The sequence below is a fragment of the Ictidomys tridecemlineatus genome, chromosome 14 (assembly GCF_052094955.1).
Source record: "Ictidomys tridecemlineatus isolate mIctTri1 chromosome 14, mIctTri1.hap1, whole genome shotgun sequence".
In the NCBI taxonomy this organism is placed as follows: Eukaryota; Metazoa; Chordata; class Mammalia; order Rodentia; family Sciuridae; genus Ictidomys; species Ictidomys tridecemlineatus.
The window spans coordinates 54,152,992-54,165,506 of NC_135490.1; the positions used below are offsets into that span (position 1 = coordinate 54,152,992).

The 12,515-nt window shown below is 37.0% G+C and overlaps 1 pseudogene; it reads left to right on the top strand.

Moving 5' to 3' along the window:
• Positions 1 to 12,212, top strand: part of LOC144370417 (sodium/calcium exchanger 1-like) — a 141,638-nt pseudogene extending 129,426 nt beyond the window's left edge.
• The last annotated feature ends 303 nt before the right edge of the window (positions 12,213 to 12,515 follow it).

Genomic DNA, 12,515 nt, shown 5'->3' on the forward strand with positions numbered 1-12,515 from the left:
AAAAAAAAAAGATTTGTTGTCAGAATGTGTTCAGAGAAGGCTTTCATCCACTAATGAATGACAAGTGAGAAAGCTGTAGAGAAGCAGGTTAAAATTCATGAATTTACTTTATCTTCATAGTCTAAGGTTAATATTCCCTATTAAATGCCAGTGAATCTGCAAATCTAGGATCATGTTAAACTTATGAAAAGTTATATTTTAAAATATATTTTAGAGTCCCCAGCCCGTGATGTTGCATTGAACGGAGCTCAGAGGAGGCGAGGGGCACCCGCGCTACTGTCCCCACCTCATGCACCCTGCGCCTCCCTTCCAGGGCAGCCTCTAGGAAACAGCCCTCCTGCCTCTCCCAGAGCTGTCCCAGGCTACCTGGGAAGAGAGCCCACAAGTTAGGGCTCGCACAAGCGGCGGGCCCCTGGCACCATGTGTCCCGGGAGGGGCAGCCGCTCCAGGCTTGGCATCCTGGGCGCACTTGGCCATTGATTCTCAGGTGCAGCGGCGGTGCGCATTGGCCCCTGCCTCCTCCTGCTTCTGTTTCTGGACTACTGCTGCCTCTGCAGCACCTTCAACTTAGATGTGAACAGTTCTGCAGAGTACTCTTGGCTCAGAAGGAAGTTACTTGGCTTAAGCTGTGGATTTCTTCATGCCCAGCACCTTCTTCCAGGATGTTTTTTCTGGTGGAAACTCCCTAAGCAAACACTACCCAGCTCGGGGTTGTAGAAGGAAGGCAAGTCCTCAAATGTGACTGGTCTTCTAGCCACCAGTGCCAACCAACTGAATTTGATGCAACAGGCAATAGAGATTATGCCAAGGATGATCCATAAGAGTTTAAATCCCGCCAGTGGTTTGGAGCATCTGTGAGGTCAAAACAGGATAAATTTTTGGCCTGTGCTCCCTTGTACCACTGGAGGACTGAGCTGAAACAGGAGAGAGAGCCTGTTGTAATTTTCTTTCTTCAAGATGGACCTAAGACTGTTGAGTATGCTCCATGCAAGTCAAAAAATATTGATGCTGATGGACAGGGATTTTTTTTTCAAGGAGGATTCAGCATTGATTTTACTAAAGCTGACAGAGTACTTCTTGGTGGCCCTGGTAGTTTTTATTAACAATGTCAGCTCATTTGGGATCAAGTGGCAGAAATCTTATCTAAATATGACCCCAATGTTCATAGCATCAAGTATAATAATCAGTTAGCCACTCAGAATCCACAAGAAATTTTTGATAACAGTTAGTTGGGTTATTCAGTGGCTGTCAGATATTTCAATTGTAATGGCATAAATGTCTTTGTTTCAGGAGTTCCAAAAGCAGCAAGGACTCTGGGAGTGGTTTTTTTTTATGATGGGAAAAACATGTCTTCCTTGCACAATTTTACTGGTGAGCAGATGGCTGCATATTTCGGATTTTCTGTAGCTGCCACTGGCGTTAATGGGGATGATTATGCAGATGTTTTTTTAGGCAAACTCCAAATGGTGGGGTAGATCTCTGTGTCTCTTCAGAAAGCTTCAGGAGAATTCCATACTACAAAGCTGAATGGGTTTGAGGTCTTGGCACAGTTTGGTAATGCCATAGCTCCTTTGGGAGATCTGGACCAGGATGGTGTCAATGATATTGCAATCACTGCTCCAAATGGGTATGAAGATAAAAAAGGAATTGTTTATATCTTCAATAGAAAATCAACAGGCTTGAACACGGTGCCATCTCATCCTTGAAGGGCAGTGGGCTGCACAGAGGATGCCGCCAAGCTTTGGCTATTCCATGAATAGCCACAGACAGAGACAAGAATGCATATCCAGACTTCATTGTAAGAGCTTTTTGTGTAGAGCTGTCTTATTCAGGACCAGACCTGTTATCACCATAAATGCTGGCCTTCAAGTATACCCTAGCATTTAAAATCAGGACAATAAAACCTGCTCATTGCCTGGGACAACTCTCAAAGTTTCCTTTTTTAATGTCAGGTTTTGCTTAAAGGCAGATGGCAAAGGAGCATTTCCAAGGAAACTTAACTTCCAGATGAAGCTTCTTTTGTATATACTCAAGCAAAAAGGATCAATTCAGCAAGCACTGTTTCTCCATAGCAGGTTCCCAGGTCACTCCAAGAACATGACAATTTCTAGAGGGTGCAGATGCAGTGTGAAAGAGCTGATAGCATATCTGCAGATGAATCTGAATTTAGAGACAAACTTACCCCGATTACTATTTTTATGACGCATCAATTGGATTATAGAACAGCTGCTGATGCCAAAGACTTGTGACCCATCCTTAACCAGTTCACTCCTGCCAACATCAGTGGACAGGCTCATTTTGTACTTGACTGTGGTGAAGCCAATGTCTGTAAACCCAAACTGGAAGTTTCTGTACATAGTGATCAAAAGAAGATCTATATTGGAGATGACAACCCTCTCACATTGATTGTTAAACTCAGAATCAAGGAGAAGGTGGCTATGAAGCTGAGCTCAGCATTTCCATGCCACCACAGGCTGATTTCATCAGGGTTGTCTGGAACAGTGACGCATTAGCAGGACATTCTTGTGCATTTTAGACAGAAAGCCAAACCCGCCAAGTGCTATGTGACCTAGGAAACCCAATGAAGGCTGGAACTCAACTCTTAGCTGGTCTTTGATTAAGTGCTCACCAGCAATCACAGAGATTGTGAAATTTTATTTACAAATTCAAAGTTCTAATCTTTTTGATAAAGTAAGCCCAGTTGTATCTTACAGAGTTGACCTTGCTGTTATAGCTGCTGTTGAGATAAGAGGAGTCTCAAGTCCTGATCATGTCTTTCTTCCTATTCCAAATTGGGAGCACATGGAGAAATCCAAGACTGAAGACAAGATGTTAGACCAGTTGTTCAGCACATTTAGGAGTTGAGAACAATGGTTCAAGTTCATTCAGCAAAGCCATGCTAAATCTTCAGTGGCCTTATAAACATAACAACAACACTTTGTTGTACATTCTTCATTATGACATTGATGGGCCAGTGAATTGTACTTCAGATATGGAGATCAACCCTTTAAGAATCAAGATCTCATCTTTACAAACAACTAAGAAGAATGATACATTTGCTGGGCAAGGTGACCAGAACCATCTCATCACAAAGCAAGATCTTGCCTTCAGTGAAAGAGATGTTCACACTTTGGATTGTGGAATTGCCCAGTGCCTGAGGATTGTCTTAAGTTAGGCAACTAGACAGAGGCACGAGTTCAATCCTGTCTTTACTATGGACTGAGACACTTTTGTAAATAAGAAATACCAGAATCATTCATATTCTCTGAAGTCATCTGCTTCATTTAATGTCATAGAATTTCCTTACAAAATCCTTGCAATTGAGGATATCTTCAATTCCACATTAGTTACCACTAATGTCACCTGAAGCATTCAGCCCCATGCCTATGACTGTGTGGGTAATCATTTTAGCAGTTCTGGCAGGATTGTGTTGCTGGCTATTTTGGGTTTTGTAATGTACAGGATGGACTTTTTAAAACGTTCAACCACCTCAAGAACAAGAAAGAGAACAGCTTCAACTGCATGAAAATGGTGAGTGAAACTCAGAAACATATCTGTGATTTTTAAGTTATACTACATCCTGGATTGTTAGGATTACAAACTTGATTACAGATTTAAATTCCCTTCATGAGGAATAAAATTCTAAGACTTCTGCTGAATGTACCCAGTGACTTCCGTCTAACCACAAAATTGAGAGCAATATTTGTCGGTCTTCTCTTTATAAATAAATTCAGACACGTTAATACACATACATTGCCCTGTTTTGGATATTTAAATAATGAAATTTCACATGATGGTTTTTATTCATTGTACGTAAGATAGGTAGGGCCTCAGTTCCTACTTTATATAAAATAGTATCTATTACAATTACCATTTCTGATTTAGTATTTGAGGTTTTACTGTTCATTGTTTTTTTAAAGAAATCTAAATTTGGACCTTAGCATCCACATTTTTTATACAGGTATTTATTTAATACACACTACACTACAATTTACTTTTAAAGCCACTGAAAGCTTTGCAATTACCTGAATTTGGATTTGAATATCTATTACATAGTTGAACTTTTCAAAAAAATTTATGATACCACCAGAATTCTTTCCTGGAAACTGGGTGTTTAGGTTTAGCTGAGTGGTTGAGCATGTGCTTAGCATGCATGAGGCCTTGAGTTCAGTCCCCAGCTCTGGGGAGAAAATTTTCCTGTAATGATAATGGTACAATATTTTAACATGAAAATTGGGTACATGTGATTAATTTTTCCTTATATTTAATCCACATATATTTATTAAAGTATAAAGTAATATATATTTATTACTTTAATTTTTTAAGTTCTACAAGAAATCCTTTAAGCCAACCTATATAAAAATGAATTATGTATTAACAAATATCTTTTAGTGTGTGTAATAGTTTAATTTCAGCTCAATATCATGATAGTTAAAGTCATATGAAGTTGGAAATCATTTCCAAAGCACTTCTAGCCCATTGATTTCATCTGGATATTATTTATAGTTAACTTAAAGAAAGCATTTTAGTTGAAAGACTATTACCTTATTAATAGTATGTTCTTAGAGTGGAGTCTTTAGTTATGAATTTATTTTCCTCCAATATGTTTTTTTCTTATATTTCTAAAATTGTTGCAATAAGGGGTCAAGATCATTTTCATTACAGACAGGATCCTGAATCCCCATTTCCATCCCATGAGAAATTCATGGGATCAATACTCTTCAGGTAGCTCCCAAGATTACTTTTAGCAGTAGCATGATGCTACTCCCATGGGTGGTACCTCAGTTTAAACAAGATAATGTGTAAAACCAGTCTCAGTTATCAGAATTATGGCAAAAAGGTATTTTCATAAGGTATTCAATTTATTGAAAACCTTTTAAAGCTTTCTTGAGTTTTTTGTTTGTTTGTTTGTTTGTTTTAACAGAAATTAATTTTTTAATAAAAGCAGCATAGAGAGCAAGTTGTAGTTTCTATGCCTGCAGGGTGGTGAATCTTCTGGTAGAATGTGTAATTTATTCACAGTTTCTCAAGACCTAGGGATGACTTTTAATTATCCCTATTTTGTTCAATTACATCATGTTGTACTCTAGAAATAGAGACGTCAATAGTTTTTTTAACTGCTGTTCTCATTAAGCAATGATAAATATTTCCTTAAAATAATTGTCTATTTTTCTGTATTTAAAAAATAATGGAAATTTATCTTGCCATATCTTGTGTTATATAAGCACAAGTGATGACCAGAACTGGAGAATATATTTGCAAAGTAGAAGCACATTTAGATGCAAGTTAGAACATGGACAAAACATTATATTTAGCTTTAGTGAGTTCTAAAATTAATGTGTTTGGGGGGTAGAATTTATTATTGGCTTGAAAGATCTCAATCATATGCAATAAGTATTTTATTACCAATAATTTTAAATTCTTTTAAGAAAAAAATTATTTTTACCCTAGGGCCAAGTGTTTCGTACCACCAAGCAGTCACTAAGTTGGTCTATAGCAACTTTTCCCTCATCTGTTTTTCTATCTAAGAGCTGTCATTCATAAAAATACAATTTGAATAGAAATTCACTCTTCAGCTGGTGTTAGTATTTGCTTTCACTTAATTTTTTTCCTTTTATGAACTCTTATCTCAATGAACTTCTTGAAAAAGGTATTGAAACTTTGATCTTCATTGTCATTATTATCAAGTGCAGTACAACAATGTAACCAAACCTAGCTAATATCAAATTAATCATTGTTGGGAGTTTCCCTGAGGATTCCCTGTTTTTTTCTAATAATGGGTCCATGAATGTAACATGGCGGCAGGCAAACTGCCAATGAGCGAATAACAGGTTGTTTTAAAATTTTTTCAGTTGGCTCACCCAACTGGGCTTGTGAACAGCTCATGACCCCCATGAATCCCATGCACCTCAGATGATGACCTAACAATTACTATGATTGGTCCCAGGGGGTTCCTGTTTTAGGATAACTGACTTTCATTTCCCTATATAAGCTGGCAGCAGCTTGCAATAAAGTGCTTCATCTTTGTCACTGCTGTCTGTGTGTGTGCATTTTAATCTCTGACGAAGAGCCTTGACTTTTCAATCATTAATTTAGTAAGCCTAAAGAGCAAAGATTAATAGTATTTCTGTTAGTGTGAAAGAATGTCTCTGCTGTGGATGTACAAAGAAGTTAAACACTCCATTCTATGATTTATTTCAGGATGAATACAAACTCTTCCTCACCAGCTTTGAAACACTTGGAAATATCTTAAGGTAACTTAGAAGCTGTATATATCAAAATAATTTGCTACCTACATAACACAGGAAGTAATTATCTTTATTTAGCTTCTCTTATTACCACCCACATTAGTTGGGACATAGAATGAGTTTTCTTCTCAAATCGATCATTGGCTAAATTGGTGTGAGTTAGTGAAAGCTGATACAGTGTTCTGCTTAGTTTCCCCTGTGTAACTTGTGGCTGTACAATAAACTTGAGCATATGGTGCAATATATATATATATGTTTTCAAATAATAATAAAGTGACATTTTAAAACAAGTAAAATAATTGCGTCTAATATTCAAAAACAACCAAAGATTTTTGCTTATTTCCTTGAGGACATGTGTGGCTGGGGTTTACTTTTACTTCCATGCTGTATTTTCATGTTCTTCCTTCAGAGACATGGCTATCATTATTCATTATTAGTGACACATTTGTTTTGGATGTGTGAATGCTTTCTGTGAATAGGTCCTGTACTTTTTGAATCCTGCACAGTGATTATTCTTTTACTAGTCTGAAGCTGTCATGGGAGAAGAGGTGTTTCTGAAGAAGGGTCTAGAGGAGTTCCCTGGGGAGAAGGTAAAACTCCACTGAGGACCAGTGGGATCCTTGGCTTATGTGATAGAAAAAAAATTCAGAGGCATAAACAGAGGTGAGTTTTAATGGGATCCCCAATAATCTGGAGTGTAGGAGAGAGGCATGCTGTCCCTCTCTTTCCAGAGAGGACCCAACTCTCTCCCTTTTACTATCCCTTCAATAAACCCTGCCTGTTGACTCTGAGCAACATGTCTAAAGTCTGACTTGATCTCAAGAATCAGGGTTTGAAGAGTGGTGGTGGGGAGTATCTGTATGCTGCCTCAGTTTCCTGGAAAGCCTCATCCCTCTAACATCCCCTAGTCCTTCCTTTATGTTTCCTTTCTACCTATTTCTTACTTCTTCCACTTCAAAGCTATTGTTGAATTTCAACATTGACTATGTATGAAAGAGGAAAGAGAGAGAGGAAATTTTAAGGGAGAGGTTTCCAGATTGCTAAGAGTACTGCTGAGAATATCTAAGGAGTAAGATGGTCAGTGACTTGACTGAAAGATTCTACTGAATTCACTCCTGTGGGGAAAGTGAGGGAAAAGACCTGAGCTATCCCACTGTGGTCAATAATGTCTTTCTCAATATGGAAAACTGCTGTTAATGGGCAGAGATATTGGCCCCTGTTTCCTGGAGGGAATAGGAAAGTGGAAGCTGGGCCTCTTGAAAGGACAGCCACTGGGAAAGCTCCCTGGGCTGTTTACACTGCTAATCTGCTAACCAGGGGGCAAGTGCATTTCCTTCTTAAACAATCAAGAGACTACTTTCTTTTTGATGCTTGAATTTAAAGGAACAATTATTGATTGCAAAATGTTTGTTTTCAAATTAAGGGAATTGTCATGCTACAGTGAATAATGCCAAATTGCTTGGTGTTTTGAGTTTATTTTTAATGTTTCCTATTCACTGAGGATCAACTCTAAAATGCCAGTTAAATCTAAATTTAAGTTTCCAAATGATTTCATGCAGTTCTATTGATGTGGATTATTCATGAAACCTACATCTTATACATTCCAGTGTCCTTTATGGAAGTCACAAATGTCTTAAGTAGAGAAAAAAATTTCATGGCTTTAATTTTGTTAACTGTGGCTCAGTTCAGGAGCAGTAAGTCACAAATGAAAATCAAATGGCACCATTGTGTCAGTAGCTAATAACAAAGGCTTTATCTGAGAGAAGCACACACAGAATTAAAAGGGTGAATGAGGATAGTGTAGTTGGTAGCTGAGTGATAACTCCAGGGTAACACATGGAAGTTTTCCTTTCACTTTGCTATGATGATAAAGAGAGTGGGCGGGACATGGCCGTGCACAACTGTAATACCAAAAGACATAAGAGACTGAGAGAGAAAGTTGGCAAGTTCAAGCCAGCATCAAATTTAGGGACATGTGAAAAAAATAAACAATAAGTATTTAAATTCATCAAGGGAAAAATAAGTGAACCCAGTGAAAAGCCATGGTATACATTTCACTTTACTGTAGACTTTAATGCCCAAAGCCCTCCTTTGCTCTACAGATCCTTATCAAGATGCCTTCCTTGTCCCTCTTTTCATTTTTTTATCTTTTCCTTAAATACTGTGATTGTCAGCTTTCATTACTAATAGATAAGAGGCTATGCGGAAAAGGGAAAGATTGTCTTACAAAATCTTAGAAAGCTCTGGGTATTTCAAAGATATTTTTAGTAAAAGCACAAAAGTAAATTTAGTAGGTCTTTATCATCTAGAATTTGTGTAAGACAATTGATACCATCCTCACACATCCATGATTCTATACAGCATTACTTAGATTTATAGGGCGATTTCATGTTGCTCATGCTTATCAGTAAATGAGCCTGAACACTCAGGTGCCCTAACTTACTAGGGCATTTCTTGTCTTTATTGGAAATCTTTAGTCAAGGAAGAGATGTCTTATTCTCTGTTTGGTAATGTACAGTTGTAAGGGGTAGATAAAATGGCCTCTTGATCTCTCTTCTCTGAAATTCTATGATAAAAGCTATGATTAAAAAATCTTCTGTTCCTTTGAAGAAGACAACCAGCTCTTTGCTATCTCTGCTTGGGAACTCAGAAGAAATGAAGCCAAACTTGATCATGGAGAACTTGGCTTATTTCTGTGTACAGTTTCTAGTGGTCAGGGCATTTAGTCAACGACATTGATAGAAATGGAGGCTAGTGACATGAAGTTGAGGGTACTCTCTCACGGGGTGGAACTCTGGCTCTTGATCACTGTGTGATGTGGATAAACGTTTTCATCTACCTATTTCACTTTTCCAGCTGCCAAATGTAGGTGTTTGATTTCTGTTCTCCCTAAAGTTCCTCTGTGTTCTGAAATTCAAGAGTCTAGGATGAAGAGTTCTACAGTGTGGGGGCTGGATGATTGCTCAGGGCTCTCCTAGTCCCAGGAGAATTTGAAGGAAAGACTTTGGGAGGAAAGAGGATGAAACATAATGCTCTTGTAGATCCTTGGGGATTTATAGGAGAAGATTTTATGGTAAGTAAAATTTTATGGTAAGTAGATTCCTTATAGCTGTATGACCATTCCACGTTGAATAGAAGGAGGGAAATTGGGCTATAAGCTCCTAATTTACAATTAGCCAGAAAAATTGGATTTTCTTAAAATGGAGGAGTGCAGCTTCCAGGAAGTATTTCTAGTTCAGTGCTCTGCTGTTTTCAAAAGGACACATAATCCTATTTATTCAAATCCCTTGGTGACACACCAGCATCACCTTGCCTTGCTAAATATTAAATAAACTGATTTTCTTCAAAGTATACTTTCCACCCAAATTGAGTTTATCTGTACATATATATATATATATATATATATATATATATATATATATATGAAATAGGAAATATCTATTTCTTATATGCATATGAAATAGAATGCTTACTAGGAAGGATTAGTAGAAGAGCCCTTGTTGAGAGCAATATTTTCCTACTTGGAAAAATGAAAAGGAAATAAAAGTAGCTTCCAAATCTGTCTTATCAATAATCTTTCCAGAAACAGCAACACAACATGCCAGACTTGCCTCAAGATAAATCCACAAAGTGCCATTTGGGAGCTCTAGGATTTACTACTTGCCCTTTCAGAAAATTTGTATCACCCTAATATAAAACCAGACATATCAAGGAAAGAAACCTTGAGACCAATATCTCTGATGCACATAGATGCTAAAATTCTTTTTTTAACATTTATAAATTTTATTTCTCTATTTTCATTCATGCTACAAATGCAGTAGTCAAAATGTTTATGGTTTTATCTTTCTTTTACTCTGCATTCCCATAGTTTCTTTTCCTTCCTATACTTTTCTTTGTAAAATTTTCTTTTCTTCTATTACTTGATCTCATTGCTTCCTATATATATCTTGAAAGACCTTTGCCACAATTATGATACTATAGTAAAAACATTTCTTTTGCATTAATGTTTTGTTGGTATCTGCTCAGAGAGTCCATACAAACATCCTTTGTTTGGAGTGTTTCCTTCGGTTTGCTCTTGCTAATGGAGGTCAGGAAAGTATATCTGTTAGGAAGTTCTGGGGACTGGTAATTTGTGATCCATCTGATACACAAATAGGACAGAGAGTTAGAATTATAAACTGATGGAACAAAACAAAACAACAGTGCTAATCTGTGTTCCCACTTTCACTTCACATCACTCTTTACATAGGTTATATTTTTAAAACAAATAAAAACAAGTGCAAATATTTTAATTGCCTTATTAAACTTGGTAGAACATTACATAATACATAATATTAGTCACTTTTAATATATTACAAATATATTTTCTTTTCTTTTTTTTTTTTTTTACTAGCAAATTGCATACAAAAATATATTTAAAAGTTAGTACACCACGATCAAGCTGGGTTCATTCCAGGGATGCAAGTTTGGTTCAATATACAGAAATCAATAAATTTAACTCATCACATCAATAGACTTAAATATAAGAATCACATTATTATCTCAATATATAAAGAAAAAAGTATTTGCCAAAATTTAGCATCAATTTATGCTCAAACGTCTAGAAAAACTAGGGACAGTAGGAACATACCTCAACACTGTAAAAGGTATACATGCTAAATCCAAGGCCAACATCATTCTAAATGAAGAAAAATTGCAAGCATTCCCTCTAAAAACTGGAGAAAGATTTCTCATAGACTCTCCTCTGATCCCCCACCCCTAGGAATGAGACCCCCACACTGACATAGTAGTTAGGAAAGAAGGAACACTGGGGGAATGTTACTGTTTCTCAGTTCCATGACATGGACAATTCGTCTGTATTGGTGGGAAATAAAAATTGTCTAAGTGGTAGACTTGGAATTTTTGGCAATTGACAGGAAGATTTTTATAACCACATTAGTATCAATCATACTGTAGTGATTTTAATTGCTAAAACCCACCATTAATGATGAATATGTTTAAGTGTCTTTTGTGTCTTTCAGGGTGAGGAAAATACTAGAAACTTGAGTTAGATCATAAAGAGGAAATACTGAGAACTGATGTTTTTAGCTTGGCACCAAAGTGTTTCAGAATCAGAAGTTCAGATCACCCTCTGTGGAATACTTCTATCAACATGATGAAAGATGAGATAGAAGTATTTTAGGTAAAACTTAAAGCCATCATTGTAAACATCACACACACACACACACACACACACACACACACACACACACACACAAACACTTAGCAAAAATACAAAAACCTGCATGAGATATCTACATTTTTGCCGAACATGGTGGTACACACCTGTAATCAGCAACTCAAGAGGATGAGACAGGAGGATCATGGGTACAAAGCCAAACTCAGTAATTTAATGAGGTCCTAAATAACTTAGTGAGACCCTGTCTCAAAATAAAATATAAAAAGGGATGGGGATGTGACTCAGTGGCTAAGGACCTACTATGGTTTAGATGTGATGTCCCCCAAAGGCTCACATGTGAGACAATGCAAGAAGGTTGGGAGGAGAAATGATTAGCTCATAGCCTTAACCTAGGACCCAAGTGAATTAATTCCTGGTGGGATTAACTGAGTGGGAACTGGAGACAGTGGGTGTGGGGTGTGGCTAGAGGAAATGGTTCATTGGGGACATGGCTCTGGGGTATATATACTGTATATATTCTGTTTTCTGATGACCATGTGAGTTGCTTTCCCCTGACACCCTCTTCTACCATGATGTTCTGACTTTCCTTGAGCCCTGAGGAATGGAAACAGCCTTCTATGAACTAAGACCTCTAAAACCATGAGCCCCCAAATAAACCTTTCCTGCTTTACAGTTGTTCTGGTCAGGCCCTTTAGTCACAGCAGTGAAAAAGCTGACTAAAACAGGGCTCCTGGGTTGTTCAATTCTCTGATATTATATATATATATATATATATATATATATATATATATATATATATATATAATTATTCTAATGTGATTAGGAACCACTTTTTGATTTATAAAATTTGGCTTCAGTATTTCTTAGATTCACTCAGTATTTAATAATTAACTTAAAGTCTTCAGTGACTTTCTTGTCTGATTTTATTCTTGGTTAATTGTTTTATAAAATACACCCTGATTTTGATTCTGAGTTCTTCACAATTTTAATACTCTTTCTTTCAAAAACATGCTGGAGTTCTCCTTGCATTGTGGCTCACTAAAAGAGTGATGCTCACTTTGGGTTGTCATTTGAATTGGTGCAAGCTT